The 15324-nt window shown below is 43.9% G+C and overlaps 1 long non-coding RNA gene across 3 annotated transcripts in view; it reads right to left on the bottom strand.

The window, feature by feature from the left end:
• Nucleotides 1–15002, bottom strand: part of LOC145344972 (uncharacterized) — an 86873-nt gene extending 71871 nt beyond the window's left edge. The window contains exons 1-2 of one of the 3 annotated variants that reach the window (XR_013887014.1): nt 14917–15002; nt 3748–3830 (exon numbers count right to left, since the gene is read on the bottom strand). This is a non-coding gene — a long non-coding RNA (uncharacterized LOC145344972). Of the gene's footprint in view, nt 1–3747; nt 10711–14916 lie in introns of those variants that run through there. The other 2 variants (XR_013887012.1, XR_013887013.1) reach the window with 2 other exon arrangements.
• Nucleotides 15003–15324: the final 322 nt, after the last annotated feature.

The raw sequence follows: 15324 nt of genomic DNA, 5'->3' as shown, positions 1-15324 counted from the left end.
GGCCAGACTTGGAATACTATGTACAGTTCTGGTCACCCTATTATAGAAAGGTTATTATTAAACTAGAAAGTGTGCAGAAGAGATTTACCAGGATGCTACTGGGGCTTGGTGGTTTGAGTTATAAGGAGAGGCTGGATAGATTGGGACTTTTTGCTCTGGAGCATAGAAGTTTGAGGGATGATCTTATGGAGGTCTATAAAATAGTGAGGGGCATAGGTCAGCTAGATAGTTAATATCTTTTCCCAAAGATAGGGGAGTCTAAAACTAGAAGGCATAGGTTTAAGGTGAGAGGGGAGAAATACAAAAGTGTCCAGAGGGGCAAATTTTTCAGAGGATGGTGAGTGTCTGAAACAAGTTGCCAGAGGTAGTAGTAGAGATTTTGTCTTTTAAAAAGCATTTAGAAGTTACATGGGTAAGATGAGTATAGAGGGCTATAGGACAAATGTGGGAAATTGGGATTACCTTAGGGGTTTGAAAAAAAAGGGTGGTGTAGACAAGTTGGGCTGAAAGGCCTGTTTCTACGCTGTAAACCTCTAGGGTGTCGAAATTTGCTGATGACACCAAAATTGGTGGAAAGGCAAATTGTGCGGAGGGTGGTGAGAGTCTACAGAAGGATCTAGATAGGCTGGGCGAATGGGCCAGGAAATGGCAAATGGAATTTAATGTTGGCAAGTGAGAGGTGGTCCACTTTGGTAGGAATAATGCTAGGAAGGATTATTACTTACGTGGCGAAAAGCTGCAGCAGGCGAAGGTGCAGAGGGACATCGGGGTCCTTGTGCATGAGTCGCAAAAACCCAGCTTGCAGGTGCAGCAGGTGGTCAGGAAGGCGAATGGGATGCTGGCCTTCATCGCGAGGGGGATTGAATATAAAAGTAGGGAGGTCTTGCTGCGGCTGTATAGGGCATTGGTGAGGCCGCAGCTGGAGTACTGTGTGCAGTTTTGGGCGCCGTACTTACGCAAGGATATCTTGGCCTTGGAGGGAGTGCAGAGGAGGTTTACTAGGCTGATGCTGGAGTTGAGGGGGTTGAGCTATGAGGAGAGGCTGAATAAATTAGGCTTGTACTCGTTAGAGTTTAGAAGAATGAGGGGAGATCTCATTGAGACGTATAAGATGATGAATGGGATGGATAGGATAGAGGTGGAGAGACTCTTCCCGCTCAGAAAGGATAGTAGGACTAGGGGGCACAGCCTCAAGATAAAGGGGGGGCGGTTTAGAACGGAGTTGAGGAGGAACTTCTTCACTCAAAGGGTGGTGAATCTCTGGAATTCTCTGCCCGTTGAAGTGGTGGAGGCTACCTCGCTAAATATTTTTAAGACGCGGGTTGATGGGTTTTTGATAAGAGAGGGGATTAAGGGTTATGGGGAGAGGGCGGGAATGTGGAACTGAGCCAAGACAGATCAGCCATGATCTTACTGAATGGCGGGGCAGGCTCGAAGGGCCAGATGGCCTACTCCTGCTCCTATTTCTTATGTTCTTATGTTCTTATGACTCGATTACAACCAACTTCCTTTGTGCCAGGAATGACTCCACACAGTGGAACTTTCCTCCTGATTTCCACTGACACAGCATTGCTTGGGCTCCTTGATGCCACACTAGGTCAATGTTGCCTTGATGTCACTCTCATGTCACCTCTGGAGTTCGGCTCTTTTGTCCATGTTTGGACCTAGGCTGTGATAAGGTCAAGAGCTGAGTGAGCCTGGTGGAACCCAAACTGAACATTCATGAGCAGGTTATTGCTGAATATAAGTTCCTATAACAAAGATGTAATGGATCAAGCAAGCGACATGGGCTGTGTTGCAAAGATGCACAGTAGTTTAAGATATGCCTACTAATTGCATCAGATGCTGATGACATTTCCAAATAGTGATCACCCACAGCCATGCAGGCAGTTCATTTTCAACTTGGCGTATAATTCAACTACCATTTTTGGAGGAATTTTTTTTAAGGCATCAATGATCAAGACATAGGTCAACATCTAAGGTTGCTATAAATTTAAGTGTTGAAAGTATGCTCATAAATGAGTCATTGATTCATGAAGAATCAATTCTGGAAGAGAATGTTCACCAGCTCCTTTGCTAGCCTCACTCTTCTATCCATTCTGCACTCTCTATCACCAATAGGCTTTCACTATCCTGTTCCTTAAATGTGGACAGTGGTGTCAGCATTTGGAGCAATCAAAATGTATTGTCATCAATATTTCCATTCTTTGGAGAGCTGCAGTGACCAACTGAGGCTTATCTGGAGCCCCTGGAATTTGTTCAGGTCTTTGACTGGATTGGCAAAACTCATCATTATCTAGAGAAGAGACATTAAAATGCAAAGTTTTTATATTGAAACAGACATTTCCAAAACTCCTTGGAAATACACAATAGATGAAATATAACAGGCCGGGCTGCAGCCACTGCAGAGACATTTTTGCAAGAGAAATAGGCTGAAAAATCTCTCTGACCCCCCTCTCTCTCGGAGCAAGTATATTACCTAATTTGGAAGTCAAAGTTCCTAGAAATCTACCAGCAAACCAAGATCTCATAATAATTGCAACATCTATTTCATCTAACCACATCCATGAAACCATCTCATCCAAATTGGCCACAAGATTATAAATCTACACCTCTAGCACAATCATAGAATATTTAACCATATATTGTTTTAGCCTTTTTTCACCGGATTCTGACTTTCCTTATTTCTGATACTTGTGTGTGAAATGTCACATTTTTATTATTATTTCCTTGGGTTTGGTATTTAGTAAATTTGTCCTTTCTTTGACCAAGAAAACATTGGTTGGTTGGCTCCTTACTGCTCACAGCTTAATGAGTTAATTAATGCTGATTTTGAAAAGGCATATCCTCATGAAAAGAAACTTAAACCTTTGCTGTGATCAATTGAGGAGGTTGAATAGTGGGGAACCAGTTTACCCCTTCTCACCTGGTCCTAACAATATTTAATTATTATCAAAATAATGAATAGAGTTTAACAAGAAATGTTCTTTATTTTCAGATCACACAGAATTCTGTTCACACTGGAAGAAAACAGCGCAGAAGGAAATTATTTGGCTCATCAAGTCTGCACCAACCCTCCAACAGAGGATCTTACCCAGGCCCTTGCCCATAACCTCACATATATTTACCCCGTTTATCCCCCCAACTGACACATCTTGGGACCCTAAGGGACAATTTATCATGACCAATACCCCTAACCTGCATATGTTTGGACTATGGGATGAAACTGGAACACCCGTAGGAATCCCATGCAGACACTGGGAGATTGTGCAAACTGTATACAGTCACTCGAGACTGGAATTGAACCCGGGTCCTTGGTGGTGTCAGGCAGCAGTGCTAACCATTATCCATCAGAAGGTGCAAGTACGTTAAAACAGGCTTTGAGGTTTTGCTGGGCCTCAGTAATTTTTGCCAGATCACCTTTTTCTATTTCAGTTCCACACAGTCACAATAAATACACATTCAAATAAATTTTATGATTTAATGCTATCCATTTCAAAGTTCCTGTGATGGAATATTGGGGGTTTGTGAGTATGGAGTCAGTGTAAGGCACAATTCTCAATCCATTAAAATTAGAATTCCTGTTACGTATTCCTGTCATACAGAGCATTAAATCATAACATTTACTACATAACTTCTGCCTGAGTTCAAATCAAGCAATTATTTTACTTTAATTACTTTTAAGTATATAGTGATTTTTTTTCAGTAACGTCTGTCTACTTCTTTGTATAAATTATAGTTGCTTACCATGATACTGGTCACTTTTCCAAAATTGAAAACAAATCATTTCTTCCCTCCCACCACATGATCCCAATCAAGCAATGAAAAGCCTATGAATATAGGAAAGTATGGAATGAGAAAAACAAGTTCATTTCAAAGATGTATCCAATCCACACTGTCAATACACTCAAGCAGCACTTGTAGCTTTTCCTTTTTATTCCACTGAACTGAGTCATGTTAATTTTTTGCTTGTAATTTGGGGCTTTAAATCCAAATTAAATAATTTGTTAACATTTAAAACATCTATACTTCTTGTTCATTAAAGGAGTGAAGTCAAGTTCCTCTCAATCACTTCTATTAACTAAGCAAATCCGATGGTTGAGATCTATGAGAATCTTTTCAGAATTCAAAGTATCATAATTTTGAAATTTTGAGGATCCATCCATATTTGATTACCTTTGTTGATAATTCCCCACTAATATGTAATTTACAGTGAATGGTCAAACTTCATACTGAAATTGCTTTCCGCATCTACCTTTTTACAAGTATACCTCTTCAACATGCACACATCATCATTCATGTTTCTTTGTTTTTCCATTCATTGCATTTGAGTGCCCCTCACAAAGCCAGCTTTTATAGCCCACCCCTTAAGAAGTTAGTGGTGAGCCACTTTCTTTAACTGCTGCAGAAATGTCTTATAGTTCCACCCACTGTGCTGTTATGGAGGGAGTCCAGGAATTTGACGCAATGACAGTGAGGAAACTGTGATTATAGTTCCAAGTCAGGATGGTGTGTCAAGTCAAATGCATGCATGCGTGCATTTGTGTTTGTGTGTGCGTGCGTGTGTGCATGTATGTGCATGTGCATGTATGTGTGCGTGTATGTGTGCATGCGTGTGTGTGTTCACTTACAGACTCAATGCTCTCACTGTCACTCACTCACTCACTCACCCAGACTCACTTGCTCATTCAGACTAATTCACTCATCACTCAAACTCACTCATACATTCACATAGACTCAAGCACTCATTCACACAGACTCACTCACAAAGTCTCACTCACTCACACAGTCTCACTCATTTAGTCTCACATTCATTCTGACTTGAAGGCTCAGTCAGACTCACTCACTCACAGATTTACTCTCTCCACACCTGGGCCCAGGAAATTTGGACATCTTCTAAGGTGGTATTCAGGATTCTGTGAAGAGACAAGTGTCCAAACTTAGCACTGTCAGGGACTCCAGCTGCCCTAGGCATTATGAGGAACATGCTGGAGCTAGCTGGGTCTCGGAGGGGAAACCCACCCTTATCTCAATTAAATCTCTTAAAAGCCACTTAAGATCATTTAAGAACCAATTCCCACCCTCAATTTTTAGGCTGGCGGGCAGATGGTAGATCGCAGGAGGAACTCAAAATTGAATGAATCTGAGGTGTGAAAGAGCCTGGTGACTTCTGGACCTCTCACCAGCCCAGCCTATCCTTCAAAATGCCAATCTCCCCCATAGGCCTTCCCTACCCCACCCCCACTTTGACCCCTGCCACTTACCTTTCCTCTGGTTCTCGACACTTAGTCCAAAGTAGCTAGCTACAATTCTAACAGTGCTGCTCCTTGTGGCCCTCCCAACCCACTTCTCCATCTTGACCCCTGTGATGCTTTAGGGGGCTACATCTGCATGGGAGTGTGAGAGAGAGAGAACATGACTAAAGATTAGGAGACCATACATTGTGGAATCACAGACAAGCTGCTTATCCTCCCACTGCCTGATTCTCCACCAATCAGAGGCATAAAGGTTGTGGCAGGCAAACCATGGGATGGACAAACTGGGAGACTGATTAAAATACTTAGACTGCTACAATACACACAATTTGCATTCTACCAAGTGGGATGGAAAAAACAGACACTTAACCCACTGAGAAACATGAACGAGCCCATCACCTGTTGAGTTCATACTACCCTGAGACTTTACAAATGTTTCTGGGATGAGATATCAAAAGGCATACCTGTACTGAAACAATAACTGCAGCAGACATAAACAAATAGAATTTCTCTAGAATGTACACGCAAAGGTACTCAAAGAACTCTTTACCAAGTAGGAGAGACAATGTTGTACTGAATATAGGCAACTGAAGCTGTGTGCGCTTTCTGCCACTCACTCTCTCTCTCTCTCAGTAGTATTGTACTCAGTGCAAAATTACGCACCTGAGAAAAGAAATTTGATCAGAACAAAGACCCTTTGGGAAAGAAGCGTGGAAATCCATCCCACACAACTATACCCAGGAAAACAACTGAGCAAGATGGTTGCAATGTGGAATCAGCACATCAAGACCGTCAAGAAACAACCAACCGTACACCACTCTGTTTTAATTTTCTTAAGCTGTAAAAAACCTATTCTTTCTCTCTGCTATAAGTAATGATGGCTATAATTCCAAGCTTCCGTGGTACCCCTAGCATCTCTCACCCCTTGGTGAGTTCTGAGGTGGTGGGGGATCGTGAAATTCCATGGATGGGACTCCTTCTGGCATCTTGCCCACCCCGGACTGGTTGCAATTTTATGCTGGAGCTAGCTGGGCCTCGGAGGGGAAAGGCATCCTTACCTCAGTTAAGGCTCTTAAAGGCCACTTAAGATCATTTAAGAACCATTTCCCACCCTCAACTTCTAGGCTCGCAGGCGATGGTAGATAGTGGGGGGAACCCAAAATTGAATGAAGCTAAATCTTGAGTTTGAAACAGCCTGGTGACTTCTGGACCTCTCGCCAGCCCAGCCTATCCTCAGATGCCAGTCTTCCCCCTAGGCCTTCCCTACCCCACCCCCACTTTGACCTCTGCCACTTAGCTTTCCTCTGGTTCTCGACACTTAGACCAAAGTAGCCAGCTATACAGTACCTCTTCTGGCCTCTGCAAGTGCTCTTCCTGGAATGACAGGAGAATTGCTGGTCAATCAGATTGGCTGGAAACTCTTCAAAGTGAGATGTCCTCCTGGTGATGGGCAGAAGTCCTGCTTTCTGCCAACCAATTCTCATTAGTGAATGAAATGGCATCTTACATGCTAGTGTCAGTGGGGATGTGAGGGCCAACCCCAAACTATCTTGAAAATTCTGGCCAGTGAATGCATTTTACTTATGAATGGTTGCTGCAATTTATCTACTACTTTTAATTCAGGAAATTGTTTAATGAAGCATATCTTGTTTCTTTGTTTAACTATGGAAAATCTGTCTGGCTATTTCTTTACAACCACAAAGCATAAATAGCGGGATTCTTTCAGAATTGACAAATTAGATTCTCTCTAAGTTCACAAAAACCACATTACAATCAAACCTAAAGTGGGAGAATAGAGAAATCACTCCTCACGTGGTTGTAACTCTAAACAGTTACAATCAGCCAAGTCACTTACTGTCCCCCGAGCCCCTGGGTGCTAACTTGCAGCAATTCGAACCTGCTCAATTGAGCAAGCAGCAAGGACATTTGACTTTTGAAGCCTTTTAACACATGATTTTCAAATCCTGATGCTGCCACAAAATCAATGGTGAGACTTTCGAGCTCCATGGTTCTGAAGACCTGGATTACAAAGATTACAAAGTCTAGAAAAAGACTAAAAAAATTGGTCTTTCTTATCATAATGAGAATTAACAAATGAAGTTACGTGGATTTCTTTTTCAAGCAATGAGTGTGGATTAAAAATGAATTGACTGAATCCAAAATGCAAAATACTGCAAGCGCTGGAAATATGAAATAAATTGAATGAATCCGGTGGTCCAGGAGTCACCAGGCACTTTCTAAAATTTTGTACAGCAAGATTGACATTTTCTTTTTTATGTATTCTTTAGTCGGATGTGGGTGTCACTGGCTAGACCAGTGTTTATTGTCCATCCCTAATTGCCCTTTGGACGGTGGAAGTAAACTGGCTTACTGAACCACAGTCCATGTGGAGTAGATACACTCACAATGCTGTTAGTGTGGGAATTCCAGGACTTTGACCAGTAACTGTGAAGGAAGGGTGATGTATTTCCAAGTCAGGGTGAGGTGTGGTATGGAGGAGAACTTGCAGGTGATCCCATACATCTGCTGCTCTTACCCTTCTTGGTAAAGGTCGTGGGTTTGGAAGGTGCTGTTGAAGGGATTTTGGTGAATTTGGGCTGGAACAGTTTATATTTCATTGACTGAAGGTGAAGTGTTTCATTCGGAAGCGTAAACATTTAGTACTTCTGAAAAATAAGTATTATGTATATATTCTAGAAATTCAAACACCTTCATAAATTCAAACTATAAAGCCAACTCTGTGAAGTTTGCTTTATTTGGTTAATCTTGCAAGTGTAGTAGACACAAGACGAACATAGAGGATGAACTTAAAATATAGTTGCAGTCAGAATGGTTCAGGTAGTCTTATAGTTGGCAGAGGCACTTGAGTCTCATTGGTTGAAACTGGGGCAACTGGGCTCAGGTAGGGATTATAGCCAGGAGATGAATCAGAACTGCCAGTGAGGGAATAAGCAGGACTGTTAGCAGAAGTGAACTTGGGAGATCAACCTGATTTTAAGTCTGTCACTGCTTTTACAAAAAAGGGAAATGGAGGAAATTCAACTTTTCTTGTATTTCACAATGTCAATCTGAATTTAGCCAATTTGCAATCAAAGCACACTTTGGGCAAAGTTTTACTCAAATGCTTGTCTAGCTTCCTCTTAAATTAATTTATACTATTCATTTCAACCATTTGCTGTGGGGGCAAGTTTCACATTTTCCCACTCTTTGGGTAAATTTCCTATGGGATTTATTGGTGACTATCTTACATTGATGGAAAATAGTCTTAACTAGCTGAGTTATTCTGGTTCTCCCAGTTTATGTGACAATCTCCCATTATATCTAAAGTCTTCTGCTTTCCTGATCTCGGAATTTGTATACCCCCTACTATTTCAGTACTATCAGGAGTTACCTGTAGATAACGCTCACCGGAGTTTTACTTTTGTTGTATTTCATTAAACGTATCCACGCTCGTTTCACTGCCTGACAACTTTAATTGAAATCCTTCCTTTCTATCATGGTAATCTTTTATTACTATTGCTTTTCTCTTTCCTTTCCCAATTTCTGTCCTATTTAAAGATCCCATAGCCTGGCATATTCAGCTCCCAGTCATTCTCAGGGTGCATTTGGTTCTTTGTAACAGCACCTATAAGCTTGAAGCTGGATTTCTACTTCTAGCTCACTTATTTTATTTCTCATACTACTTGAAATTGATCCAGAAATGGTTCTACGGAGGGAAATTGCCTTTGAAGTGCATTTGGATTCATATTTGTTTCAAGCCATAAACATGTTCTGCTTTCAAAGTGCTGGTGTCTTTCTTGTTCTCGTTCTGCTGTGTTCCTTTCATTTGCAGCTGCTGGCCCATTTTCCCCATCATGATAAGGGCTAAGGGAGTCCCTAAATGATATCGAGTCATGTTGCCTAGACCAGGAAATAGCTGGATGTTTGGGGTTAGAAAAGTTTAGTTCCCAGCAAATCTAAATAGATAGCTGCTCCACGCCAAATCAAAAAGGAGTGAACAAAAATTCCAAGGCTCCCAAGAAGGCCAAAAATGACAAAACAAAGCAGGCACAACAAGTGAAGCAGCATATTCAGTTAAATTGGATGCAAGAACAACACTCTAACAACTGGGCCAATTGGTTTGCCATTTACAGCCATTTGTTCTAACAGCAAATTGCCAGTGGTCCAAAGAATTTCCACCACATTTTGTTTCCTGAAGATCCCAACTGCAGAGCAAACGTTCTCTTGCACTATTGTGCTATGCAAGCGTTTTTTGTTTCATTGCACTGAAATGGCACAAGAATTAAGATCATCCATCCCTCTGTGCTCATGTATGCCTGCAACAGCAGCTGAAGGGAGCAATGTCATGGGACTGTAACAACTACATACATTCTCTTCCCCAACAAACTAAAAACTGGAACATTAAAGAATCTAATTTATCATTAATACATAACCAACAAACAGAAAACATGCAGATTCATCATGTAACAGTTTCTGTCAGATAACACTCAGAATTAGGTAGTTTGCATGGGTTAGCTGCAACTCTCTCAGTCAGCTTGCTGTGCCTTTTCTGCAGCAGTTACATTCTTCCCTGAACGCAGATCTAGAATCTGGCTTCTATCTAAGGTACTTAACAAGTGTTACTATGGAGATTAAAAGCTAAAAGCACTCAATAAAAACTGTAAATTTTTGGACCACCTGCAATCTCCCGTAGGATATCATTTATCATGATGAAAATATTTAGTTCTTTAAATGCTGAGTTGTTGAATATTGCAATACTCAGTGACTCCTTTTAACCCCAGCGACAATAGATATCTTCAAATAGTATGGTTATGCTCTTGATTCAAAAAGCTCGGATCATTAACTTAACGTAACAATGTAGAATGTAAGCTGTAATTTTACTTTGACCTGCTAAGTTGTTTGACATTCACCATACGCAGAGTATTCAAGCCAAACTATTGAAGAATCCACCTGAATTTCAGTTGCTTGATATGGAATACATATTAACTGTGCACAGGGACACACAGCTCAGGAGGTGAGAATATAAGAGCATAAGAAATAGGAGCAGGAGTAGGCCATCTAGCCCTTCGAGCCTGCCCCGCCATTCAATAAGATCATGGCTGATCTGTCGTGGCTCAGTTCCACATTCCTGCCCTCTCCCCATAACCCTTAATCCCCTCTCTTATCAAAAACCCATCAACCCACTTCTTAAAAATATTTAGCGAGGTAGCCTCCACCACTTCAACGGGCAGAGAATTCCAGAGATTCACCACCCTTTCAGTGAAGAAATTCTTCCTCAACTCCATTCTAAACCGCCCCCCCCTTTATCTTGAGGCTGTGCCCCCTAGTCCTACTGTCCTTTCTGAGCAGGAAGAGTCTCTCCACCTCTATCCTATCCATCCCATTCATCATCTTATATGTCTCAATGAGATCTCCCCTCATTCTTCTAAACTCTAACGAGTACAAGCCTAGTTTATTCAGCCTCTCCTCATAACTCAATCCCCTCAACTCCGGCATCAGCCTAGTAAACCTCCTCTGCACTCCCTCCAAGGCCAAAATATCCTTGCGCAGGTGCGGCGCCCAAAACTGCACACAGTACTCCAGCTGCGGCCTCACCAATGCCCTATACAGCCGCAGCAAGACCTCCCTACTTTTACATTCAATCCCCCTCGCTATGAAGGCCAGCATCCCATTCGCCTTCCTGACCACCTACTACACCTGCAAGCTGGGTTTTTGCCACTCATGCACAAGGACCCTGAGGTCCCTCTGCACTGTCGCCTGCTGCAGTTTTTCGCCACGTAAGTAATAATCCTTCCTACCATTAGTCCTACCAAAGTGGGCCATCTCGCACTTGCCAACATTAAATTCCATTTGCCATTTCCTGGCCCATTCGCCCAGCCTATCTAGATCCTTCTGTAGACTCTCCGCACCCTCCGCACAATTTGCCGTTCCACCAATCTTGGTGTCATCAGCAAATTTCGACACCATACACTCGGTTCCCTCCTCCAGATCACCTATATAAATGGTAAATAGCTGAGGCCCCAGCACCGACCCCTGGGGCACTCCACTAGTCACCATCCGCCAATCCAAATAGCACCCATTGACCCCCACTCTCTGCCTTCTATTTGACAACCAATCCTCTACCCACGCTAACACCCTACCCCCAACTCCATGTCCCCTGACCTTCTGCAATAACCTCTTGTGAGGTACCTTGTCAAACGCCTTCTGAAAATCAAGAAAGACCACATCCACCAGCTCTCCTCTATCCACCGCCCTAGACACATCCTCATAGAACTCCAGTAAATTTGTCAGACACGACTTCCCTTTAACGAAACCGTGCTGCGTCTGCTCTATCAAGCAATTCCCCTCAAGATGCCTCGCTACTTCCTCCTTGATGACAGATTCTAACATTTTACCCTCAACAGACGTTAAACTAACCGGCCTATAATTCCCTGCCTTTTGCCTGGCACCCTTCTTAAACAACGGCGTAACATTAGCCGTTTTCCAATCTTCCGGCACTTCCCCAGAATCCAGCGACGTCTGGAAAATAACCACCAAGGCATCCACTATCACCTCCGCCATTTCTTTCAGAACCCTCGGATGCATTCCATCCGGTCCTGGGGGCTTGTCCACAATCAGTCCCTCCAGTCTGTCGAGCACCGCCTCTCTAGTAACAGTAATGTCATTGAGGCCCTCCAGTCCTACCACCTTTCCATCCCTAACACCCGGCAAATTATTCATGTCCTCCTCCATGAAGACCGAAACAAAAAAGTTATTCAAGACCTCAGCCATATCCCCATCCCCTACCACTAAGTCCCCCTTCTCATCCTCTAAGGGTCCAACGTTCACCCTAGCCAGCCTCTTCCTTTTTATATATTTATAAAAACTCTTGCTATCCTTTTTTATATTAAGCGCTAGCCCAGCTTCATAGTTTCTCCTACCCTTCTTTATCAATTTCTTTGTCAATCTTTGTTGACATTTAAACCTCTCCCAATCCTCTTCTCGCCCACTACTCTTAGCTACTGTCAACGCCTCCTCTTTTAATTTAACACTTTCCTTCACCTCCTTCGTTATCCACGGCTTATTACCTCTCCTCCTACGGTCCTTTTTGACCATCGGAATAAATTTCTGCTGAGCACCAAGAAAGATCTCCTTAAAGATCTTCCACTGCTCCTCAGCAGACCTACCTTCCAACGCGCTCCCCCAGTCCACATTCGCCAATTCTTCTCTCATCCTACCGTACTCCCCTCTGTTCAAACAAAGGACGCCTGTCCGGGAACCCACTTTCTCCTCCTCCATCTGCACCAGAAACTCCACCATACAATGATCACTCTCCCCAAGAGGATCTTTCACCGCAAGGTCCCTAATTCTACCCGCCTCATTACATAACACCAGATCCAAGATAGCTCGCTCCCTCGTCAGCTCCAACACACACAAACTATCCCGGCAGCATTCCAAGAACTCCTCCTCGAGCCCACCGCGTCCAACACGGGTCGACCAATCAATATGCACATTGAAATCCCCCATAATTACGGCCGTCCCAGTCCTGCACGCCGCACTTATTTGCGCGTTAACAGCCCACCCCACCTCCAGATCATTATTCGGGGGCCTATAGACGACACCCACCAGCGTCTTCCTCCCTTCGCTGTTCCTAATCTCTACCCACAATGATTCCACGTTCTGTTCTTTGGTTCCTATATCATCCCTTGCTACCACCCTGATGCTATCCTTAATCAGCAGAGCTACGCCCCCCCTTTTTCCTCCCACCTATCCTTCCTAAACACTTGATACCCCTGGACATTCAGCTCCCAGCCCCTGTCACCTTGCAGCCACGTCTCTGTAATGGCCACCAGATCATATCCATTTGTGCTGATCTGCGCCACCAGCTCATCCACTTTATTCCGAATGCTTCGTGCATTCAGATAAAGTGCCTTCATCCCAGCCTTCACCTGGACCCTATTTGCCGGAACGCCACCAGCCATACTCACGCCCCCTACTCCCTTTGTTATTGGGACATCCTCGGCCTCTACCCTTACCTGTACCCTCTCCTTAACTCTAGACCCCGTAATGTCACCTAACCTTGCACCCTCCCCCCCCCAATTAGTTTAAAGCCCTGTCTACAGTCCTCTTTACACGACTCTCCAGGACTCTGGTCCCAGCACGGTTCAGCCCAACCCCATCCCACCTGAACAGGTCCCACCTACCCCAATACTGATGCCAATGCCCCATAAATACAAACCCATTCCTACCACACCAATCCCTGAGCCACCCATTCACTTCCTTAGTCCTATCAACCCTACGCCCGTCTGCACTCGGTTCAGGCAGTAGCCCAGAGATAACCACCTTGTCAGTTCTACTTTTTAATTCCATTCCCAGCTTCTCATACTCCCTCCCCAGATCCTCAGTTCGCATTTTGCCTATGTCATTGGCACCCACATGTATCACAACGACCGGATTCTCACCCTCCCATTCCAGGTTCCTCTGCAGCCCAGATGCGACATCCCGGACCCGAGCACCAGGCAGACAACACACCCTTCTGTGCACTTTGTCATTGTGACAAAGGACAGTGTCAATACCCTTCACCCCACTATCCCCAATTACTACTACGTTCCTTTTCACCTTCTCTATGCCTATGCCCTGCTGCATCACTGTACCGTGTGCAGTTTGCTCACCGACCTCACCTCCCTCGTTCTTGTCCAGACTGGAAGCAAGAACCTCAAACCTGTTATGCAGATTGAGAGGCTGAGGCCTCCGCTCCCCACCCCCCTTCCTCTGCTCCCCACCCCCCTTCCTCCTCTCCCCACCCCCCTTCCTCCTCTCCCCACCCCCCTTCCTCCTCTCAGCAGCCCCCTCTTGTTGCTGACCCTTAGAGTTAGCCAGTCTAGGGGGGATGAATGTCACTTGCACCCCATTGACAATGGCACCCTCTCTCCCCCTGATGAGCCTCAGTGTCTGTAGCTGAGGGGCCAGCTCATCTACCTTGAGCTGGAGCTCCTCCAGCAACCTGCACTTATTGCAGACATGGTCACTGGGAAGGACCCTGGGGTCCACCTGTTCCCACATCATACAGAAACAACACATCACATGCCCCTCCAAAATTCACTGTAGTAGTATTGAAAATTTCCACACAAACTTACCTGGCCCTTTTTCTCCCCAGCCCTTTTGATCTTAAGCCCTAGTAGCTCACTCTGCTGCCCTCTCACTCTGCTGCCCACTCCGACGCTGCCCACTGTCTATACCAGGCCTCCTTTTAAACCTGGCGCTGATTTAAAGCCTGCTGGCCCACAACTCCCTCCTAACCACTCCCTCAGAATTCTTAAAGCGGTAAGTACAAAAAGCCCGCAAAAATGTTTTTAAATGATTTAAACAGTTCTACAAGGTAAGTTCTTACTACAAAGTGCTTTAAACTTATTTAAACAGGTTTTTAACAGGTAATTTCTTATCTGGCTCTCTGCTCCTTCTCGTCTGCTCCAGCAAACAATGGAAGGCTTCACCGTGAGGCAGGGATTAAGGAAGTACGTGTGAGCTGTCACATTTTCTGCTGACAGTAAACATTTTAATCCATATATCAGCTTGAGTTCACAAAGACCAGGGGAATCATTTTGTTGTACAGGGAAAATGATAGGTGTTTCTTCGAAAGGAACTCTTCAAATGCAGACAATAAAAATATGACAAAACTTACATCAACTTATAAATCAAAGAAAGGTTTTGATAAAGAAACTTCATTATTCCAAACTTAGGACCTTGCTCTGGGCCAATCCAAATTCCTCACAATTCCCAACAAGTTCTTATGTATAGTGAGTCAGCTGGTCAGCTGACCATAGCATCATTCTGTAATTGGTTCTATGGTTTACTGGGTCAGCTGACCCTTACAGCTAGTTATCATTGGTCATATTACATCCAATACAAGTTGTCACAGGTTACAGTCTATCAATAGGGACTGTTCTTCCCCTCAGTGAGGAGATGGGATGAGGGGGAGAGGATTGATGTTGGTGGATGGGGGTAGTGTGGAGGTGGTCATTCAGCCTGGCAGACACACTTTCATGTCTGTTATCCGCTTTGGCGACAAAAACAGGAAGGAAGATTATTA

This window comes from Carcharhinus amblyrhynchos, chromosome 7 (genome assembly GCF_965287045.1).
Source record: "Carcharhinus amblyrhynchos chromosome 7, sCarAmb.v2.hapA, whole genome shotgun sequence".
NCBI classification, from domain to species: Eukaryota; Metazoa; Chordata; class Chondrichthyes; order Carcharhiniformes; family Carcharhinidae; genus Carcharhinus; species Carcharhinus amblyrhynchos.
The sequence above is the reverse complement of the archived record's forward strand: the minus strand, read 5'-3'. Positions and strand labels throughout refer to the sequence as shown.